Raw genomic sequence first — 24,716 nt, 5'->3', positions numbered from 1 at the left:
GGACAGATTTGATTGAAAGCCAAACATGCCGTCCTGCTAGTGGAGAAGCGTCAGAGGAACACAGTTGGTAGGCGCTTAATGTCTGCACCCTTTTTATAACTGCTGAGTAATTTTGGTTTGGTCCAAGTCAGAAACAGCAACCAGCACAAACGTAACGGATCACATGACCTCAGCAACCGCTCGCTCAGTAAGCATCTGCTAGTGTGAATACACTTACCAAAAATGTTGCTTTTCTTTAAATGCAAACCTCATATTTTGCCTGTGAGTGATACACCTGATTCAGATTTCCATGGAATATTTGTCCTCCTCCTCCTCTTCCTCCTCCTCTTTCTCCTCCCCTCCTCTTCCTCTCTCTCCTCCTCTTCCTCTGCTTTCTCCTCCCCCTCCTCTTCCTCTCTCTCCTCCTCTTCCTCCGCTTTCTCCTCCCCCTCCTCTTCCTCTCTCTCCTCCTCTTCCTCCTCTTTCTCCCTTGGCTTGTTCTCATTCCATGTCAGCATCGTTGGTCAGAGCTCCATGGAGTCGACTTGATAAGAAAGCCTGTCAAGTTTGTGTCCAAGTTTGAGTCCCTTTGACTGTGTTGAAGCATTCAGCAGCTCACTGTGGTCCCACAATAGGTGTGTATGTGTGTGTGTTTGTGTGTGTGTGTGTGTGTGTGTGTGTGTGTGTGTGTGTGTGTGTGTGTGCCGTAAGAGCTCCCTACCTAGAGATTACCCTTCATTTTGCATTGAGCCACCAGAGCTGCTGACACAGCTATTTCCTACAGAGAAACTTTGCATATCTACTGACTGACTGTGTGTGTGTGTGTGTGTGTGTGTGTGTGTGTGTGTGTGTGTCTATCCACATGCCTCTCCAATTGTCCCCACAGTACAGAGCCAGGAACTCTATTTTGTGCATCACTTTGCCTTTGAAACTGTCACACTTCTTCATTTCATTCATTACTCTTCTTCACAAGAACGTTTTACCTCCTGCCTCTGTTAAGGTTGCTCATGCCAGTCGACCTACAGTAAGTGTGTGCGCGCGCGTGTGTGTGTGTGTGCATGTGGGTGAGCGTGTTTTTTGTGTGTATGTGCATGTGTGTGAGTGTTTGTGTGTGTGTGCATGAACGTGTGTTTTTGTTTATTATTGTTTGTATTTTGTATTTTGACACAGGAATTGATTCATAAATATACAAGAGCATCTGTTTTAGTCTCTCTCTCTCTCTCTCAACAAACACACACACACACACACACACACACACACACACGTCCTGGCAACCGGAAGGGCGTTGGCTTTTTTTCCCTCCCTTGACAATGCTGACACTTCCCAGTGGGAGCCTGCATCATTATGGCAACTGAGACAGTTGGATTTGCATATTCATGAATAATAATGAGCATTCTGGAATAGAAACTGAATGTTAAAACTTTTTTTTTGCTCAGGCCATATGGTGGACAGTGCTCGGGGAGGGACTCAGGTTCACTTTGAATTTGTTTATGCGTGTGGGAGGATGAAGGGGAGGAGAAGGTTTCTGCTGAGTTGGTGTCTGAGTCACAGCTGCAAGCATGGGGAGACAGAGATGCTCCTTAACTGTTGCACATGGAGACGATTAAGTTGCCACTTACTTGGACAACCCAGTCTCATGTTAAAACGTAAAAAGGCTCCGTTTGTCCACAGTGCAAAACGTATCAGTTCTACGATGAAGGCTTAAAAATTGTGAAATGGGTACGTTTTTTCCCCCTATTCTTTTCTATTGGAGCGCTGGTCGGTCATGTGACTCTCTCATGAGGGCATGTCAAAACAAAAAACATGGCGGCCGCTCCTGTCATTGTCGGAGGAGAGTGCCTTATTCCAAGATAGTTTTGATTTAAGAAAGCATTCTGATGACATTTCTAGCGAGAAATATGCATTTTGTTTTCATAATCTTCGCTCAGTTCTAGTGTATAGTCTTTGGTTTGTTCGTTATTACGATGAATCTTTCATCTCTCGGAAGAGAGTCGTAACAGTGTCACGTTTCTGCTGTTGCTATGTTGGTTGCTAAGGACGCCATTACGGACGAGCGTCATTTCAAAATAGGTTTAATTTAAAAAAAAAAAAAGCATTTTAAGGACATTTCTGGCGAGAAATATACATTTTATTTCTATAATATTCGCTGTTCAATAAAAATAATATGAAATGGATTTTAGTGCCCCAGGAATTAAAAACATCCGCTTCCGTGGAAGTTGACCCCCGTTCTTCTGTGAGAAAATCCGGAAGTTGTCGCTCACTCCGAGGATAAAAAAACAAATATTTTTAATACTTTATCTTTTGATTAATAAGACAATCAACAAATTCATTTAATTTCTGGATGTTTATTCTACCTACAAAGTACATTTGTAACCATTATAGATCTAACAATCAGCATTAAGAATATAAACAATGATTCAAACTAATGGGCGCGGTCTGCTGACGTCACATCCGTCACATAGGCTAACTCATGCACTCAGAGGTGGCCTTTTAGTTCCATCATTTCACGCTATATTTACAGATTTATTATTGAGGGGAACAAACCACACTGATGTCTGGGTTAATCAAGGACATAGTTAAAGAAATCCAAACTATTTGGCCAGTCAAATTTATCCTAACTGTTCTTCATATATTGTACTGGTAATGTCATGTCATTTCTTTTCAAATGTAACATTTTTCGTTCCGATATGTGTATTTTTACTGCTCCAACAAAGCTGTTCCTCTTCTGGGGGAAATCAATCATTCAGGCAATCAATAACTGAGTTTCTCTGATGCTGTACTGTAGTATTGCAGTACAACAACACCTTGATCCTTCCTTTTCAAATGTTTTTATTGTGTTTCTCTTATCAGGTGTTCAAAATGATTACAATCAAAATCAATAATTGATATTCAGCTTTGTTTCAACAATAATAATTGATCAGAAATGAGGCCTGATGGCTGAAATAGCAGCTTTGTGCTGTTCAGTGACACCTGCTATAAAAAGGAGTCAAGGCGGTCTTAAAGATGTGAAAATGTTCCAAAGATCATTCTTCATTTTTGTCGTGGAACAAGATTGGTGTCAGGCCTTTTTTCAAAGGAGCTCCAAAAGGCTCACTCAACCCTTTGAGGCCTGACTGAGACACGAGGCCTAGTGACCTTTGACCCTGTGGCTCTTTTGTTCTCATTTGGCCTCTACAGTGGATACAGACCTGAAACTTGAACTGTGAGGCCTCTCAAATTTATAAAATCATAATCTGGTGGAATAATTCTAGAACCCCCTCCCAAACAGGAAGTAGCTTCAGGAAGGAGGTGGGGCTTCAAAATTTTAAATATTGGTTTCTGGCAGAGATGTGAACTACTCCCAGAAATCTCATCTCATTTGGAGCAACTTTGACCAAGTTATGATGCTTCATTGATAGACTTTACTGGACTTTGCCACGCCCTTTACGGACAGCAGAAAGGACTTAGGGGGGTCAAACCAGCACAGACGCGATCCTTATGGAGGACAGAACAACATACTAAAATTTCAACTTCCTAGGTTCAAAGAGAAAAAAACTATCTCCTTGTGAAACTGGGCAAAATCAGGGTCTGGGACTTCTGCACTCCGAGAGCCTTTTGGACCAGAATTGAGGATCAAATCTGAGTTCTGGTGTTTCTACCTGGGCTACATACACCAAACTTTACACACATAATATAACGACCCCCGTTCCAATGAAGTTGGGACGTTGTGTGAAACGTAAATAAAAACAGAATGCTAAGACTCGTAAGTCTTTTTCAATGTATATTCAGGTAAAAACACCACAAAGACATTTAATGTTCGAACTGATAAACTTTGTTTTTTGCAAATATTCGCTCATTTCGAAGTGATGCCTGCAACAGGAGATCAAATCACTGTATTCTGGTTTTATTCATATTTTACACAACATCCCAACTCCATTGGATCTGGGGCTGGGCATGTCCAGTCTTCCTGTAGGAGCTGATGCAGTATTTTGATGTCGTGACTCTGGGTCCTCCCTCCATCTGTTCAATTCTTTCAAATACGGTACAAATGGATGTAGTGACTAGAGTCTGGCAGTTGATGGTCAAAGGTCAAGGTCACTGTGAGGGTAAAAAAGCTCCAGGTTTTTGGCCTGGTGGACAAGAGGAACTTGTTGGAGGATAAACTGATGTTTGAAGGTCAAATGTAACTGTGACTGCACAAACGCTTCTGGCCACAACTCAAGAATTTACACGCCGCTGACTGGAGCCTGAAATGATTGACTTCAACGTGACATCGTAATGTTTCATCAAAACAGCTTTCAGGCTACGTTCAAAGTCATCTCAGTAACACCTTGAGAGTTTGTTTTTAATTCCATTAAATTCCCTCCAAGTTTCACCAGAGCACCAGAGCCAGTATATGAGCGTGAGCAGACATGAGGGTCGACCGGCGCAGGAATCCAAGCGCCAGGCAGTGGTTCTGGTTCTGTTTCTGCCCTGGGAGAAACTGCTGATACAGCTGTTGCGCTATGAGACATCCCAAAGAGAAAAGCAGGATGAGTCAGACGCAGTTGATTCTGCTACGCTATCCAGCACTTCTCACCCTAAGGAGAGCAGCGAGAAGGTCATAGTTCAGATATATTAATATGTAGCAAAGCCTTGAACCTGAAGCTGTTACCACGTCAGCAGCTAGGAAAAGCAGAGCAGTCTGATGCACTTGGCACCTTCTTTGATTCTGTCTGAGGAGCTCATTTTTTCATGTCTTCTTCATTTTACAAAACAACATCCGCTGGAGCCAACCTGACAAGACGAGCTCAGCGGTAGCCCGCAGCACACGCCTGCTTTTAAGGGTGACATTTACTTCAGAACTCATATACACACACGCACACACACACACACACACACACACACCAAATAATTGCAAAATGTTGTCAGCTTCACTAAATGCTAATTACTACTTTTCCAAACTGAACAGAAAGATGAAGGTACTCCTAGCTTTCTATGTCCTCATGCACGCACACACGTACACACACACACGCACACGCACACGCGCACACGTGGGGAAGGGAAGACAGAGGATTCCCTGGAGATAGTCGCCTCTCAAACAGGTGTCATTTACAAGTGTTCCATCTCATCAGGCCCCCTCCTTCCCACCTCAGCCCCACCACCGAGGGAGGAATACAGGTTAAGTTGTGTGAAATCACCGTGACAACACATGCAAATTCACCACAGCCCACCCACAATGGAAGCTGTCCTTCTGAGGGCTTGTCTCTCTCCTCCTGTAAAGGCGATCTCGAGCCACTCCTTGTGTCGCCGGGACGCTGAAGTTCCTCTGCTCGAGGCGGCTGTGTGTCGTCTAGCCATCGTAGCCTGTGGGCCTCCTCGCTTGTTCATTTTGTTAGTTGTGCGACTGCATGGGTATTTATGAGTGCTAATTTGCATGTTTATGCAAACCGACTTCTAAACAACAAAAACAAGAGCAGTTTCTCAGAGTTCACTCCTCAACAGTAAATGATGTGCATCCAATTTTCTTCTCTGGTTCTATGAACATGATTGTGTTCTGTAGAACTGGTTCTCAACTGGTGGGTCACGACCCAAAAGTTGGTCATGGAGCCGCTGAGTGGGTTGTGGAGGTGTGTGTGGAAACATGATTTGAGGGGAAAAGTCTGCACAGAACTTCTGATCCAGCAGGGTTATTTTGGGGGACAAAGTTAGCAATCGTATTTTATGTCTCGTATCTCATACCGTTGCTCGACTCTATGAATTTGAATAGTCAACATGTTCGTTTGTTCGTTCGTTCGTTGTCCTCCGCATATCTGGGTCCGGGTCATGGGGCCAGCAGCCTCAGCAAGGGAACCTAGACCGCCCTCTCCCTAGCCACTTACAGCAGCTCTTCCTGGGGAATCCTGAGGCGTTCCCAGATCAGCTGAAAGATGTCACCCCTCCAGCGTGTCCTGGGTCGGCCCTCCTGGTCAGACATGCCTGGAAAACCTCCTGAGGGAGGAGGCGTCCTCATTAGATGCCTGAACCACCTCCACTGACTCCTCTACATGGAGGAGCAGCAGCTCTACTCTGGGTCCCTCCTGAATGACTGAGCTTCCCACCCTGTCTCTAAGGGAGAGCCCAGCAAGCCTGGAAACTCATTCCAGCCGCTTGTATTTGCGATCTTGTTCTTTCAGTCATTACCCAGAGCTCATGACCATTGATGACGATAGATGGAACGTTGATTGACCAGTAAATCGAGAGCTTTGCCTTTTTTATGAACAGAACCGGTGACAAAGGGCAGCCTTGGCAGAGTCCAACCCTCACCGGGAACAAGTCCGACTTACTGCAATGTGAACCAGACTCTCACTCCTCCGGTAGAGACACTGAATGGCCCTTTGTCAGGGCCCATCCACCCCATACTCCCAGAGTACCCTCCACAGGGTGCTCCTGGGAACACGGTCATAAGCCTTCACCAAATCCACAAAACACATGTGGACTGGTTGGGCAATCTCCCATGCCCCCTCCAGCACCCTAGTGAGGGTGAAGAGCTGATCCAAGGTTCCACAGCCGGGACGAAAACCACACTGTTCCTCCTCGATCTGAGGTTCGACTATCACCCTGACCCTCCTCTCCAGTACCCTGGTGTAGACCTTTCCAAGGACGCTGAGGAGTGTGATCCCCGATAGTTGGAACACACCCTCTGGTCCCCTTTCTTAAAGATGGGGACACCACCCTGGTTTGCCACTCCAAAGCCACCGCCCCAATGTCCACGCAATGTTGCAAAGATGCGTCAACCAAGACAGCCCCACAACATCCAGAGCCTTGAGATACCCTGGGTGGATCTCACCCCCCCAGATCTCTGCCACTCCGGAGTTGTTTCACTGCCTCAGTGACCTCCGCCCCCAAGTACTCTCCCAACTCTGTTTCCTCCTTGGAATATGTGTTGGTGGGATTGAGGAGTTCCTCAATGTGTTCCTTCCACCGTGCAATGATCTCCCAGTTGGTGATTGGTTCTTCCAAGTGGAGAATTTCCAGCCACTCAAATTCATTCAATAAGAATTCTTGATTTTTGGCAGAGGACAAAAGTTGTAAGGAGGTACGGTGGTGCAGTGGTCAGCACTGTCGCCTCACAGCGAGAAGGTTCCGGATTCGAGTCCTGGCTCGGGCACGGGGTCTTTCTGGGTGAATCTCCATGTTCTCCCTGTTCCTGCTGGGTTCTCTCTGGTACTCCAGCTTCCTCCACAGTCCAAAGACATCAAGAGGGACCAGGTTAATCCAGACTCTAAACTGACTGTAGGTGTGGCTGTGAGAGCCAATGGTTGTCTGTCTCTATGTGTTGGCCCTGCCATGGACTGGTGACCTGTCCAGGGGGAAGGCTGCTGGGATAGGCTCCAGCCCCCCCACCCCCACCCCCCGCGACCCTCAACAGGAATAAGTGGAAGACAATGGATGGATGGATGGACAGAACTTGCCCCCCCCCCACGTGCCTGCTTACACTTACACACACACACACACACACACACACACACACACACACACACACACACACACACACACACTAACAGTTAGCAACAGATGAATACCAGGACCCCCCCCCCCCCCCCACACACACACACACACACACACACACACCATTCTCCAGTTGTCTGCTTCTTCTCATCATGGCTCCTGTTTATTGACTATGGGCTCCATTATAAAAGTGCAAGTGCAACCAAAAGTGCAACGTAGTCGTTATATTGTGATATAGTGCCTCCAAGTTCACCAGCAGGTACAGCAGCACAAGAGCGGGACGGCTGTGTGAAGAGGGAGACACGATACTACAGAAAAATGAGTAGGAAAGATCAGGGTTACGTTTTCAAATATTCCTTTATCGAGCACTTGCCAGTGAATCTGTGAAATACAAAAACCCTCACAGGTGAGTCGCCAGTGCAGCATTAAGCAACAATAGCAGACAGGTGCTGATGAACCTCAGCACCACACACAGGCTGAAGGGGGATGGGAACTTGCTAATGGACCAGTTCAGTATAAGTTGAGGTCACTGAAGAGTTTCAGGTAAAAAATATAAAAGAATAAAAGACGGTGTGAGTGAGCGCAGTAACACAGCTCGTCCTCCTGCAGTTTGCATCTGCAAGGTAGAAATGTTCCAGATGTGACGTTCAAACGCTCCTTCAAAAATATGAAATACTAACACTGAAGACCAGCAACAGGAAACAAACCACAGCTGTTGAGAGGCGAATCAACCTGAAGCTGCGTCAGCACAGAGCCGTCACAGAGGGAGACTTGTAGGAGACATTTGTTTAGAGTGGAAATGTGATGAGGGACTCACCTGTGCACCAAAACCCAAGAGAGAAAAATGGCAGCAGGTGCTTCAAACTGATGAGTTCAACTGTGAAACAGTGAGAGGGAAGGAAAGCTATAATCATGATGAGTGTGGGCAGGAAACAGGGGGGATGGGTGGGGGTTCTCACACCCTCTGGAGAACTTCTCTGTTAATGTAGGACAGAATGTGGTGTGAGAAACATCAAGTCGAGCAGCAGAGGCAAGAAGCAGCGTCATCAGCGATGAGAAGATCAGGAGCCCTCCAACAGATGGTCTGTCCCCCCAAAGATTCCGGATATCATCATCAAGACAGTTTAGAGGCGGGTTCAGTCTGGGGTTGATGTCTGTTCCACTTGGCAGAAGCATTCACTTCCTGCACTGCAGCACGACTGTTGCAAAGACGCTGGGTGACGCTGCTGGAGCTGCTGCTGCTGGAGCTGCTACTAGAGCTGCGCTAGTGCTGGAGCTGGAGCTGCTGCTGCTGCTGGAGCTGCTGCTGCTGGAGCTGTGGCTGCTGGAGCTGCTGGAGCTGCTGCTGCTGGAGCTGTGGCTGCTGGAGCTGCTGCTACTGGGGCTATTTCTGCTGCAGCTGCTAGTTGCAGGAGGGCCTCCTGGATGATGCTGGTCCCCACAGACAGGAAGTAGCAGGCAGAGAGGAGGAAGTCTGGACCGAAGCAGAGTGTGATTTTACACCTATTATCACACACCGTCCCACAGCGCAGTGCGACCCTCAGCAACACGAGTCACACAACTAACACACGTATACACACATAAAAAGAGGCCCTCTCATGTAACGCACACAGGGCAAATGCAGCCTAGCACAAATACAGCTGTGCAGTACGTATTGAATATTAGGTCCCACTGGCTGTGTGCCGAGGCAGAACTCTCTAGTGTGTGTGTGTGTGTGTGTGTGTGTGTGTGTGTGTGGTGTGTGTGCTGAGGATTTTTTGTTGGACTGAGTCCCTCAACTCCTTTATTTGCCTGTTTAGTGTTTGTTGTCACAAGCCCAATTTGCATGTAGCTATCAGCTCATTATGATCTTGGAGCTGATGACTTTAGATTATGCAGCCTGTGAAAGTCTCTGCTCATCACTGCAGTGGGTGCACATGTGCATACACACACAAACACACACACACACACACACACACACACACACACACACACACGCACACAGGCATCTTACATGAATATTTATATCCTGCAGAAGGACAAGGAAGAGGGATGAATAGCTGTGTTGTTTTACACTTTTGTGTTGCTGCCTCTTCTTGTCAAAAATACACAAGTAAGAAAAAGATTGTGCAGAGGAAGGTGAGGAGGGTCGATTGCTCCTCTCCACAGCAGCAGACACAACGTCTCATACGTCTTTCCTGCTTTTAACCCCTCGCAGTGAGCTTCGCTTTTCATTTTGTCTTTCTTTTCATGTGTTCCAGCTGGGATTAAACACTAATGTGATGAAACCAAATGGAGATGAGAGATGGCAGCAGAGAGAATGGTGCCAGAATTGGACCAAATAAAAAAAGAAAGATAAATGGCTCCCCTATTTTACAACAAACTTGTTGCAGCTCCATTAGCTTTTAATGTCTCTTAGTAATTATAGTAGAACCTGCTTTCTACTTTGTCTCCCTCTTCATCACGGCCCAGATCAAGTGATAACAAACCAGGGTGAGAATGAGCAAGGGATGTCTTGATTTAGACCGTGTTTTTAGGCTGCTTGCTCTGTTACTAAGCAACAAGCAGAGAACCACTAAGTCACTGGGTTTGTGTGGTGAGAGCTGCTGACCTGACCAAGGTCGTGGTGAAAGGCCAGCGTTGCCCTCCTTCCAAGAAAATATTGACTAAGAGTAAATAAAGCAGCTGAGGACAGTCAGGAAAGTCTCTAAACGTTGGAGTTTGACGTCGTTGTCTGTGTGCATTTGTGGAGGCTGAGTGTGTGTTTGAGTGTGTACATCTGCAACTGTTGTGTTTGCACCTTTTTAGATGTACGTAGGCACCGACACTGTGTGTCTGCCCCCAGCAGCTTCTTTGTGGTTTTGCATACACAACATGAATGTGCCTGTGTGTGTCTGTATGTTTATAGCTGAAATGACCGACTTCGCCCACAGTGTGTGAATGTGAATTATTCATTGTTTGAAAGCCCATGAGAGCTTCTATCCTCAGAGTAACAAATGACTGCCTTCTTCCTAGTGTGTGGACGTAGGCTTCACGCTTCAGTATCTGGAAGGCGAAGGGACTAGTTTCATGTATATTTTATGTTCTTACATGTGTAGAAACTTTCCAAGTGCCACAAATTATGCACTGGAATATAAATTACAGTGTCACAGCTGCAGACAAAACAAAAATAACATTTTGAGATCAAAAATATTTTGACAATATGCAGATTTTTAATGGGTTATGAGAAGGCTGAGGTCACAAAGCAGCCCATTAGAGCATTACAATCAGACTGGGATTCAACGGCCCTGACAGGACCCAGCACAAGTTTTGTGGGTGCAGAATACATTACCTCTGGGTTCATCATCATCATCATCATCATCCTCACCATCATCATCATCATCATCACCGCTGTAGTGCTACTGTGTGCCGACGGGACTGAAAAAAACCTTCATGCTCATGGTAATGAGATACAGCTATCATGGCTCTTATTCAGGAAATCTTCCTGTGTAAAAATTTCAAATTTTATCCCTAAATTTAGTCTTTCAGGGACGAAGCAAAGCCTGATGGTTACTCTTAACCACAGATGTTGGTAGAGTTACAAAAAGCCTGTCCTAAACAAAGGGCAGCCCGGTGGAGCAGCGGTCCTCACTGTGGCCCCCCAGCAAGAAGGTTGTGGGTGGAGCCCCAGCTGCAGCACGGGGTCTTTCTGTGTGGAGTCTCCATGTTCTCCCTGTTCCTGTGTGGGTTCTCTCTGGTACTCCAGCTTCCTCCACAGTCCAAAGACATCAAGAGGGACCAGGTTAATCCAGACTCTAAATTGACCGTAGGCGTGGCTGGGAGAGCCAATGGTTGTCTGTCTCTATGTGTTGGCCCTGCCATGGACTGGTGACCTGTCCAGGGGGAAGGCTGCTGGGATAGGCTCCACCCCCTGCGATCCCTAGTAAGATAAGCAGGAGAAAATGGATGGATGTCTTAAACAAGTCATACTGCTTCTGTGAGACCTTTGTTACAATCATGACAACAAAAAAGAAGGAATGATGAAGTAGACGGCCCATCCAGATATTGAAGAATGGATGGTAGTGAATAGAAAAACCCTGTAAAATCAAACTGCAGGTGCTCGACATGTTCTGCTGCTCTGTATCATAGCGTCATGCCACTTCAAAAACGGAAGACATGACAAATGGCTCTTCACACTTGCTCCATTGGAACTAAACAGGGAGGAATCAACACGGCCCCCGGTGAGACTTGTCCACAGATTTGCTGGTGGTGTGATCAGAGCTATTAATCAGAGGCAGAGCAGACAGGCGGGGACACAGTCTGCTACTGTACGTTGACTCAGCTCCTTCCTTCTCTGTGTGTGGTGGAACCCTTTTAAATGTATTAGAGGGGATGGGTTTTTTCATCCTGATCATTCTTATCATATTTCTCACAGAAATGTTGAAGTTTTTGGCAGCATTAATTGGTCTTTTCCTGCAGACAGAAGAGCCTGTGGATGTGTGTTGTAGGAACTTTCAGGGACATCCTGCTGGAGTGTGTTCGTTATGGCTCGGAGACGCCAGTCATCTGCATGAACTCAGCCGTAACTTTTGTACTTTAGTTTTACCCCTCGTATGAAAAAGCACTGTTTCATTTTATCATTGAAGTTGTGGCTCAAAGGCTTGACAGGAACACGTTCACGAATGCCTTGATGATGACACGCACAAATGATTTGAGTCTGTGAAGCTTGTTGCTGCCTCACACACACACACACACACACACACACACACACACACACACACACACACACACACACACACACACACGCATGCTGATCACAAGTTGACTGGCAGGTGCTGTCTCTGCATCTGTGTCTTTCTCTCCTTGTGCCAGGTTAAATCAGCACAATGCTTCTTAATGGTGATGTGACTCTGGGGGCTGATTTCAAGTGTTCACTAACAGCTGCACCTGCAGTCATACACACACACACACACACACACACACACACACACACACACACACACACACACAGTGTACAGTGTAGGCAGGCAGCCTTGATATGGATTTGATTACAAGCTGCTATGTTTATTAGATGAAGAAGATGAAATCCTCTGCTGCGTCTGAATAATCCTCTGCATTGCTCACACACTCCACATTAACATGATCCCTGTCCTCACACGAGAATACACCCACACACTCACCTGCACTTCTCACCCGGCGTCATAGACAAACGCAGCATTTAGATTAAGGTCACTTCTACACACCAAACTCAAATCTAATGATTCACAGCTGCTATGCAGTCGGCTGTCCTGTCAGGTGCTTGCTCCATTCCAGATGTTACAGCTGCACTGATTGGTCCAGACTGAATTCACAATTAAAACGTGATTTTGAGACGACTACAATGAAGCGCCACGCATGGCAATCCTTGTTATCAACAGCATAACCATTTCGCTCCTCCTCTGCCTCTTGAGATTGTTCTCCATCGTTGGAATTAACTTTGTGCTTGAAGCTGTTCAAAACTTGTCACACGACTACAACCAAAGGGAGCAGAGACCTGGGAGGGTAGTGAAAGGCAGTTCCTCAAAGAGCCTCCATCAAAGCCGTGGAAAGACACCTTTGATGTACAGTTGTGGCAGCAGTAGACTTGAATCTACTTTAACTCTCCACACACTTGAATTCACATGACAACAAAGAAGCAGAATATTCGCAGGAGTCAAAAGACTTTGGAAGCTAAAAGAGGAGACACACGTCAGAGAGGCTGCTCTGTCATGGCTTCGTGTCATGGCTCTGCTCCAGGCTGACTGATGCGGTGATGTTCTTGCACCCACCTGTGCACTCACAGGTGTATCCATTAGAAAAGGAGTTGTGGTCAGGTGACTGGTCTGTTCCTCTCCAGAGGCGGGACAGTCGTGGAGCTGAACAGGATGATTGGCACAGGCAGTGAGAGCAGCACAGCATACCTTCATTAATGAGCTGATAGATGAGTGCGCTTGTAACGGCCTCATGTGAGCACCTCGTCACTACGTGCTAGAAATATCAGAGGGCGTTTAGCCAGCAGTGCTCCACCGTGCTGCCATCATAACTGGAGCCAGTCGTTTGCATTAAGAATCTGAATCTGAACCCTCAGCAGAAATTCCTTTGTTTCTCAAATGCGCAGACATGTCATCTACACAGCAACACCCCAGGCTGCACACACACCCGCATCTTAAAGAGGGCTGGAGACTAGACTCGTGACCTACGATCAGTTTGGAGAATCAAGCCTCGGCTCAGTACTTGGCACCCAGAATAATAATGGGTGAACTGATTGGGCTGGACTGGAACCAGCAGACAGGCCCTCCATCTCCTTCTCTGCGATCGTTCTCTCAGTCATAACTCGATGGCCACAGACTAAACATCACATGAGCCATTTGAAAGGAATGGAAAGAAAAATCCTCTTTGGAGACAGAGAGTATGTAAGAGTCACATCGTTCACCAACTGTCACTCGCCGTCTGTCTGCTCCCCTCAAAGAGGGATGGCAAGCCCTCCGTCCTCCCTCCCACTGCTCTGCAAGAGCCGAGCGGCAGCCACTTAATGTTCTTAATAAGTGTGGAAGCATGCATATTCAAGTTGGAATCTCTGCCTGCATGTCACATGTGCTAGTCTGTGTGTGTGTGTGTGTGAGAGAGAGTCTTGATTCATGCCCAGCAAATGAAGAATGTCACTTTCAAGTTAAAGGTAATTCTACAGTGGTTATGAGTTGTGAGTAAGCTTTTTTAGAACGTTTTGCTTGTTTTTGCATATATTTTGATAACTAAATAATTGTGTGCATGATACACGATTACATGCATTTATTTTCTATGTGTGCTTGTGTACAACATTGTGTGTGAGTGCGTGCCGAATGAATAGACATGACTCTCATAGATTGGACATGGATGTCAGCCTTGTAATCCAATCTCAGGGCCGGTAAATGAAATTACAGCGAGCAGCTAAGAGATGGGTGTGTCTATAGAGTGCCAGACTGAGGGATGGAGCTGGGCTCTCTGCCCAAAAACACGGATACCAGCAGTTGTCGAGCAACCTCATAAAGACGGCCATGTTGGTCAGCGCGTGTTGGAGGAATCAGTGTTTGTGCTCATATGTCAGGTGTGTATGGCCGTGGGTGATTACGTTTCCCCGAAAGCTGATGACACATAATTAAACGTAAAGGTAGACGTCACCCTCCATATTTGTGTGTTTTACAGCCGTTTCTGTGAGATGGAGATGATTAAAATACTCTCACTGACTCGCCTCCTTCCATTCAATCCTGTCCTCGAGGGAGATGTTACCGGGCGCCACATGTAGGTTTTATTATTTGCACTGTGTCCTAATGTCACATGATGCGTACGGCAGCGTTTGTGCAGAATATGAGCGAGGCGCCGATAGACAGTGCGGCTGCTGGAGCTCAATTGGAAAAGCAAATCATTTTGGTACGAAGCCAAATCATCTTGAATGTAAAAATTGCTAAGTTATGAGTGAAGAGGAACAGAGTGGAAATGAATGGAGGGGTAAGTAGAGAAGGTAAACTGTGAAAAAGGGGAATGAATGCAGGGGAGTCATATACTGCACATGAGACCTGAATGTAATCATAGGTTCTCACTGTCTCTGTCACACAGGTGCAGATGTCGGAAATGGTTCTGAAGCTTTAGAAATGGAAAACCCATGTCACTCGTGTGAGGTTGAACTAAAAAGCCACCTTTTTCTCAAAGTTTTCATCTAAAAAGACCGCGAGCACAATTAGCTGGCGCCACATGCCTGCTAAAAGGGTCCTAAGAGTGGCAGATTTCACTTTGAATAAGGTTAGCTGCTGCAGCGCCGCTGAATAAGGTTAGCGCAGCCCTTGTGTATCTAAATGGGGTTAGCAATTGCAGCTTGTGCTCCGGTAATCATGACTTTTGTTCTCTGTTGAATGCTAACGTCGATGCTAACCCAGTTTCATCGATGCTAACACGGTCTTACAAATTGAATTAATTCCCAGAAGGATGTCAACAATAACCCCTAGGACGCGTGTAAGAGGCAGCAGCTGAAGCCTGAGTGTGAGCGCCTCTTTCCGACTGATACAAATGAAGCCTCGCCTCGCAGCGTCGTCTCAAACATCTTTATAATTGTTTTGCTTTTGACAGAAAATCAGCCACATATTCACTCCACACGCTGCAAAATCTGACACGGATCTCAATCTCCTGTGTTTCAAGGGTGATAGCTGGGAAAAAGCAAGCACAGCTTCTGTGTATGAGTTGGAGCATTACAAAGTAAAGTTAATATTATGCATTAGCTAAAAATGTTATTCTTTTCTCACAAGAGACTGGGTTGAATAATCTAATCCTGTTTGAAATATTAGTGTGTGTCTGTGTGGAGAGGAGAGGCTCACACACTCCTACCAGTGTGTCCACGCATGTGCATGCATGCATGCCCGAATGGATTATTTGCTGTGTGCAAGAGATCCAACAGCCTCAGCCAATTCTAATGAACCAATTATAGTAAAGTCTTTTCCTCCTCTTCTCTTCCACTTGATAGTGAGAGTCACACTGTGGACTAAGCTGCTTGACTTTATTGCATCTCATTAGTTCAACCACAGCAATGTTTGAAGTTCTGATCAGCTATTAAAAAAGACCATGGCCCAGAGCCCAGGTGATTGGCACGAGCTGAACGCATGAGTAGATCAGCAGGGCTTTTGGTGGGCGGCGTGGCTCAGGGGTGGAGTGGCCGTCTAGCAACCAAAGGGTCGCTGGTTTGATCCTCAACCCCAGTGACCATGTCAAAGTGTCCTTGAGCAAGATACTGAAGCCATAATTGCTCCTGATGAGTAGGTTGGCGCCTTGCATGGCAGCCTCCACCATCAGTGTGTGAGTGTGTGTGTGAACGGGTGAATGAGATGACACTGTAAAGCGCTTTGAGTACCGCTAAGGTAGAAAAGCGCAATATAAAACTGAGTCCATTTACTACGGGTCATGAACAACACCAAGTCTCGTGGCTGTGTTGAGTGTTCGCACCTTTTGAGTCCAGCTACTTCCTGTGGTTACATTTGTGTTCAGAGCAGTTTTTCATTTCGTAGAATTCTGGAAAAAACATCTGATCTCTGATCATTAGTCCATGTGTTATGAAGTGGCCCTGGACCCTTTGTTAAGTTGAGATTAACCTCCATAAATTCTACTGTTGCTAAGATGTGACCAGCATTTCTCCATCTTCCCTGCTGATACACACCATACAAATACTGGAGGCAAGAAGATGACTCGGGTGCTGTTGCTCCTCTCCTGTCCTCTCCCTCTCCTGTCCTCTTCCTCTGCTGTCCTCCTGTCCTCTCCTCTTCCTCTCTGGCACCCCACATTGTGCTTCTACAAAGGTGCTCTGACCAACCCTGACAGGTATCTAATTGCCCTGGCGTCCTCATGAATGGCTGTGAGACTCCTTGTATACGTGTGAGAGCGTACATTTTATGGTGTGTCTTTCATTGTGCGCTGTGTGATGGTTGTTGCTGCTAGCACCTCGGCAATTTGTGGTTCAATAGCCGTTCAGAATCATGGATGTCCGTCTGTGACGGAGGAGGAAGAGACAGACAGCTCCCTCTCCTCTCCTCTCCTTTTATGTGTGTTGGTATCTCAGTGTGATCACAAATGGCTGCATGAAAAAAGCCAGTACAAACAGGAGCAGACACACACACACACACACACACACACACACACACACACACACACACACACACACACACACACAACAAACCAACATATTCTTCCGTGTGCACACACTCTCACACATACAGAGTTTGATGAGACAGATGGCTAACGGCTGGCGGATGAACCAAACTGTCCGTGTTATCTTTAGGTGTAATGGTGCGGTTAATGATTCTGTCGTGCTTGAACGCTAAAGAATATTACATAAATTACAATGTATGTATTATCAGTTAGGGTGCGAGATGGGGGAATTTATCTCAGTTTGAGGAGCTGTTCATTAGTTGTCTCTCCCAGGCATTGTGTGATATGAGAATCTAAATCAGCCAGACAAAGCATCAAAGTTTTGCCCTGAAACTTGGTTTGTTTTTAGCTTCACCCGATTGGATTAGCTGGTTATTAGGATGCAGCGCTGAGCTTCAAGGCTACAGCGTGTTTTATAACCTCCAAACATCATAGTGGGTGGATTCAACTGTGTGTCCTTGGAGAGAGAGACGCTGAGCGAGGCAGACAGTGTGTGAGTCTGTTGACATATGTGTGTATTTAAGTGTGTGTGTCGTGTTGTATTTAGTGTCTGTTTAAGGAGGATCAGACGGACAAACCTCTTGAGTTTATTGATTCTGTACTATCCTGTTCTCCCCTAAGGATAATGCCACACTACATCACTACCTTCTACACTCCAGAGTATTGTGTGTGTGCTTGTGTGTGTGTGTGTGTGTGTGTGTGTAATAAACCCACATGAGTACTATCAGGCACTATCTTATGTTGTTTGTTGCTACATCGGTGTGATCCCCTTGAGATTACATGAGGAACTGGGATTATCCCGGCCAGTCTCACATCACCTGAACCAAGTCATCAGTCACTTCTGTGTGTGTGTGTGTGTGTGTGTGTGTGTGTGTGTGCGCACGAATGCACAAAATCATCTCTCCTACCTGTGAGAAAATAGGAGTATTTGTGAACATACCCAGTGTGTGTGAGTGTGTGTGCGAGTGTGTGTGTGAGTGTGTGTGTGAGTGTGTGTGTGAGTGTGTGCTACACATATATTATATTACACATTATTTATGTGTGCATCTGTTGCCATGTATGTGAATTCTGTCAGTAGACTCATTGCAGGCCTTTTCTGCAGCAGACATTTTGACTTGCAGTACTAAATGCCGAACCCTGTGGGTCAGTGTGGGTCTGAGCTTGGTACCTGGTGTCGTGCTGCACTACACTGGGAAATGTGACGATTCTAAGTGGTTTCCCCTTAGGATTTTCTATAGATTCATTTATTGCGTTACAGAAATCATAGGAATTTTCCCCCTTCTTAAAGAATGTCATTGATCTCATTATTAGTGAAGTGAAAGTGGAGACTGACGAGGTTTCAAGCTCAAAGAGCGCCGCCTGTCAATCCCACTCAAGCGCCCTGGAATGAGATCCGTTTGTTTCTGTCAAGCAGCAGAGAAGTTGTAGCTTGACTAGTTGAGTTAATCCGTCCTTCGTTACAACACTAGTCCTGCTGAACAGAGCGTAATGACGATGACTAACCAGTTATCGAACAGCCCTTCTTCGACATTCATGCTGTCAAGCGTGTGAGTTGCCTTCTGCAGAAATCCACCACTCATGATGTGATGAACGCATTTGAACTTTTCTTACATGTCAAAATGTCTTTCTTGACAGGCGGAAACCTGCTTCAAGAAAGAAGACTTCTAGATGAAATGATTGAGTGAAGACTGACAGGAACATTCTCATACTAAAGTCTCCGCATGCAGAAGCATGGCCTTGGAGACATGCGTCTTGAACGTGATTCAAAACTACGATAACATCCCTTCCAATAAATATTAGGAAACGGGATATTAAATCTTATTTTGCTTCATAACAAATCTGCCAGAATGATTTCTATTGTTAAGAGCAACAAAGTTGAAACTGAAGACACTGAGTTGTAAGTTGTAAAAGGAAAAAAACGACAATGACAAACCTTCATGAAAGCAGTCAAGTCAGCTGTCTAGAAATAAAACTCCATAAGCAAAATATAATGTTCCTTACTTCCCATTCCAGTGGATATGGATGTGTGTGTGTGTGTGTGTGTGTGTGTGTGTGTGTGCGCGTGTGCGCACTCTACCTTTAAGCTGCTCTATTCCTTGAGGGAAGATTATTTATTGTATGTCTGTAGCCAACAGCCAATCTGATTGAGATCAGGGAACAGGGGTCAGATGTCACGTCTAAGCTCTGCACCGGGGTCAGGTTGGTGATTGTTCCACTGGGCTGAGATTCCCCTGCTGGGATGGAGAAGGAGGAATAGTGCTTTCTGTGCCTGACTACGGAGTAACGCTGCAAGCTGGAGATTTGAAGGTGCCAGCCGAGCCCCGAAGGTTCCACAACATCTTGTTGTACCCTTGACACGGTAGACAGCACAAAAGAGTTCCAACTTTATAAAATATCAATTTTTTTTAGAGAAGGACACTCCAGTCTCCAAACCCTTGCAGGGACAATTTTTAAATTAGCTTTAATACATCTATTTTTTAATGTGCTTGCTTACCAACATATTGCCTCGATGAGGTGCACATCAAATTTGTTGCCAACTTCAAGTCCAATCTTTTTTTCTTTTTTTTAACTGCAGCTCAAAAGTGAAAGGATTTAAATAGGAGCCCTCGCCCTGGCAAATTTGTCGTCGACGTTGGATCGCTGCTTCATTATATAGCTCATTTTCTCCCTCTAATATTGTGGTGCATGTAATTTCCCAGCAAATAGCCAAAAAGGATATATTGTTTAATCAGGCTCGGGGCTCTGATTTCTGCTGATACGTTTGAAGGTCAGACCTCATAGAGGAAATGGAAATAAAGAGTATAATTTAATCTCAAGTGTATTGAAATAAAACACAAAACGAAAAGCAAGGACAACGTACAGCCCATTTTTAAAAAGCTGATAGACCACTTTGGAATAAGAGAACACTTACAGGGACACATAATGAAAGAGAAGCTGAACAGAGCGTCGATATGGAAGTGCTTGTGTGTGTGTGTGTGTGTGTGTGTGTCTGCTGCTCTACGTAGTAACATACGTGTTTTGAACGGCGTGCTCCTCCCTGCTAACGGGGAGGGAGCTTGAGCGCAGCATCTCTGGCTCACTGTCGTGTGTCTCTCACGCAGGCTAATAATCGCTAATGTGTTAGCTCTATTGGTGGTGTTTTCACAGAGAGCGCCAGACTTTCCAAAGAAAAGCAACACCACTTTAATTTGCACCTTGTCTTTAGAAACATGTGAACAGCAGCCAGAGACGGCAAGTGTGACTGAGTGTTAACCAAACCCTCAGGGAGCAACGTCAGGAATGACTTGCATGATTCTAGCTTGAAAGAATAAGTGTGAGAAAAGCGGGATATGAGGACATCATTAATGTCTGCCGGCAGAAATGTAGCTCTTACAGTGTTTTTACTCCAAAGATGATGAAGCGCAGATTAAAAATGACACTGATGCATGTGAGGTCGAGCTGCTTCGATAGATACGTGAAACGAATTGCCGCAATAAAAAAGACAATTTTGTCCCTAATGTGGGGGATCGTGCCTTTGTGACTGCCTCTATAAAGAGACTTAATGTCCCCTGCAGTGCCTCCACTGTCCCAGAGCCTCGCTGCCTGCCACCCCTTCATACATAAACATGGCTGCTAAAGAGAAGCTTCATGAATACTGTCAGACCTCCGGGGTCGGACCCGTGTCTGCCTCTGCTCCTGGTTCTGTGTGTGGGAGAATATTTGATGACATATATCCATATATCAACATAGATTTAATACATTAACTGCGTTGAAAGCATGATAGTGCTTTCACCAGGTTGTGGCGTTACAATCAATAAAGAATGAACAGCTAACGACGTAGCGCTGCCCCATTATCTCAGCGGGTTCCGTTATGTCCTCCCTCTCTATGACCGTCTGATTACAGCATGGTTACAGCAAAGACTGACTCTTTGCAAGTCTGGTGGCCTTGTTGCATTTTGTGTTTTTAGCCTAATGACATACAGTAATGCGGGATCAATATGGAGGATTCTTGGATGATGGGATCCATTAGAACAAACGGGGCCCTTGGCACACGGCCTAAGCACTGGCTAGGAGGCTTAAATCCTGCACTAGCATTAGTCAAGTCAAGTCAAGTCAATTTTATTTGTGTAGCGCCAAATCCCAACAAAAGTTCCCTCATGACTCTTTACAGGTAGAGCAGTTCTAGTACCTCCCTCCTTCAATGAACCTCCACCGAACAATTCTCCATCAGCAGAACATCCTGCAACAGCAGCGACGAAAACCTTCCTTTTAACAGGCAGGAACGTCGAGCAGATCCAGGATCAGTGGGGACAGCCTTCTGCTTTGACTGGTTGGGGGAAAGAGAGCAGGAGAGAGACAAAGACAGATAATGGAGGAAGACAGAGAGACAGAAAGAAAGAGAGGGACAGAGATAAAGAGAGAGAGAAAGGAGGAGAGACTGATGGACAGACGGGGACGTGAGCAGGTGGAGCTACGGGTGGCAGCTGGAGCATCTTCAGGTCTGGAGCCTCCTCCAGCAGCACCAGGATCTAAGATGAGGGGAGAAGAAGAGGAGTTAGTAACATGTATGAGGACAGGAGGAGAAGAGAGAAGCCCAGTGCATCATGGGAGATCCCAGCAGTCTGACCCTATAGCAGCAGATCTAAGGGCCAGCCTAAGCAGTCCTGACTATAAGCCTGATCAACAAGGAGGTCTTAAGTCTGCTCTTAAACCTAGAGAGGGGGTCTGGGTCCTGGACTGAAACTGGGAGACGGTTCCACAGGAGGGGAGCCTGATAGCTGAAGGCTCTGGCTCCATTCTACTGTTAGAACTCTAGGAACCAGCAGGAACCCTGCATCCTGGGAGTGAAGGGTTCTAGCTGGATCATAGGGGACTAGGAGCTCTGTCAGGGATGAAGGAGCCTGACTGTTGAAGACTTTGATGGTAGAAGAAGAATTTTAAATTCTGTTCTGAATCTGACAGGGAGCCATGCAGAGAAGCAGTCCAGGAGAGACCTGGTCTCTGCTACCAGTTCTAGTCAACACGTGGCAGCAGCGTTCTGGACCAGCTGGAGAGTCTTTAGGGACTTATTAGTCCAGCCTGGTAGGAGGGGGGTGTAGTAATCCAGCCTGGAAGTGACAAAAGCAGGGACTAGTTTTTCTGCATCTTCTTGAGCCAGGATGTGTCTGATCTTAGCGATGTTACGTAGATGGAAGAAGGCGTCCTGGAGGTTTGTTGAATGTGGGAGTTAAAGGGTCCTGGTCAAAGAGAACTCCTAGGTTCCTTACGGTGGTGCTGGGGGCCAGGGTGGTGCCATCCAGGGTACCTGTCTCATCAGATCAGGTGGTCCTCAGGTGTTTGGGCCCAGCACAAGAACTTCAGTTTATCAGAGATTAATAAAGGAAATGATGGTCCTCCATGTTTCCTGTCCTTCAGACAGGCCTCCAGTTTAGTCAGCTGGTTTGTTCCATGTGGATCATTGATGAGTTCAGCTGAGTGTCGTCTGCATAGCAGAGAACGTTAATGGAGTGTTTCCTGATCATGTGACCTAGAGGAAGCAGGTACAGGGTGAAGAGGACTGGTCCAAGCACAGACCCTTGAGGAACACCAGAACTGACTGTAGTGGTCTCAGAGGAACCATCATTAACTGGTACCAACTGAGATGACCTAGTTAAAATGACCTGAACCAGTTTAGTGTGGTTCCTTTAATACCAGTGACAGGTTCCAGTCTCTGTAGAAGGATATGGTGGTCAATGGTATCAAAGCTGCACTGAGATCTAATCAGACCAGCACAGAGACCAGTCCCTCGTCTGGTACCAGTAGGAGGTCACTGGTACCTTTGACTAGTTCTGTTTCTGTGCTAGGATGAACCTGGAACCTGACTGAATCCTCCAATCAGCTGTTGCTATGGAGAAGTCACAGAGCTGTTTAGCAACTGCTTCCTCCAGAACCTTGGAGAGAAAAGGAAGATGTGATGTTGGTCTGTAGTTGGTAGAACTTCTGGATCCAGGCTTGTTTTTGAGGAGGGTTTAATTCCTGCTACTTTAAAGGACTGAGGGACGGAACCAGATACCAGCGCCACATTGATCATATCTAAGAGGGAGGGGCTAACGAGGGGAGAGAGTCTTGGAGCAGCTTAGTTGGGATGGGGTCTAGGAGACAGGCATTAGATGCTAGTGTGCGTCTGGAGGTGTCAGGGAGTGAAGCTCACTCACTGCACAGCACCACCTGCTGGCCACTGTTACACCATCATGTATGTGCAGGAATGTCAGTATTTACAGCTTCCATATTCCCCATGACTACTTACACATCTCATGTGTTGACAGGCCGGCTCTCAGGACAGTTTGACCTCTGCTGTGTAGAGACGTTGGAACAGGCACACACAGATACATCAGGACACGCTGCCTCTGGAGGGAGGGAGGAGGCCCAGGACCAGGTGGACCTTGGTATGACTACTGGAATTGTCATTGGTGGTGGTGGGGGCCCATTACTGTTCCCATTAGGGTTATGCATACAGGGTTTGTGCCATCATAAGACAAACACATTCAGCTCGCCATCTGTGCAGCAGTGACATTAACCAGTCAGGGTTTGTGTTTATCATCCTCAGCATGTGTGTGTATTCTCACACTCCCTGGCTTTGCATACAAGCCCCTTCACACCAGAGTTTGCTGCTGATGGCTGCTCCCTAGTAGGGACGTGTGTTGTCCCTCCGTATAGAGTCTGATGCATCTGCAGGTTTTTTTTTAATGTGTGTGTGTGTGTGTGTCCATGTGGGTGAAATATTTTAATGCAACTGTTTATCAGAGGAACGCCTGAGGGCAAATCTCTCTCTCACTCACAGACATGCACACACACACACATACATGCACACACACGCAGGCACACGTCTGTTTAATGAATTGTTAGCAGCGATGGAGCTTTGTAGTCGCTCTGTGTTTCAGTTGTGAGTCTTTATTGGAAGTGACGTAGCATTGTGTGTTCAGGGGGAGTTAACTAGCGTTAGAGTGCAGCAGCCAGACGCTGCTTTATTACTTTATTGTAACTGAGCTGCGGCACAAGTCCCAGGCCTATCTCACTATGCCTCTCGACGTCTGTGTGTGTGTGTGTGTGTGTGTGTGTGTGTGTACCTGTGGCATCTGTCAGGAGCATGCTGCCTAATCATCTAATGTGTCACTCCTCACAGTGAACAGGTTTCTTACTTGGCTGTCACAGGGAGCCATCACACCTCTTGCTTTAATCAATCATTGGCTTAATTGCACTGCAGTGAGAGTCTGTGTGTTGATCAGCTCTGATATGGAAGTCTGCTGGTTGCAGGTGGTGGTGGTTCCCTGTTGAAGCAGCCCTGTAACCACAGGTCCGACTGGAGGCAAACATCAGGCCTCACACATGGAGACCTGCGCCTCTCCTGGTCGACGCTTTGACTGGAGGAAGCTGCAGAGGATTTCTCCCTCTTGATCTTTCTTCAGAAAAACAAAGCTGACTGTCGGCTTTATGTGTCAGAGAGCCACAGCTGAGTATAATAAGATCAATATTAATCTGCCTTTGGACAACTCATGGAGCTGGCGCTGTTTATGGGAGTCAGAGAGCTACACCACTGTGTGCTGAGGTCAAAGAGAAGCCGCTGGGTTTTTTTATTTGGTTTTTTCTCCCATGTATTCCCTCCACCAGGGGACATAAATAAACAACAG

The sequence above is a fragment of the Aulostomus chinensis genome, chromosome 14, assembly GCF_037954235.1.
Source record: "Aulostomus chinensis isolate RoL2024-O1b breed Wild chromosome 14, RoL_Achi_v1.0, whole genome shotgun sequence".
NCBI lineage: Eukaryota > Metazoa > Chordata > Actinopteri > Syngnathiformes > Aulostomidae > Aulostomus > Aulostomus chinensis.
Note: the sequence above shows the minus strand (reverse complement) of the source record.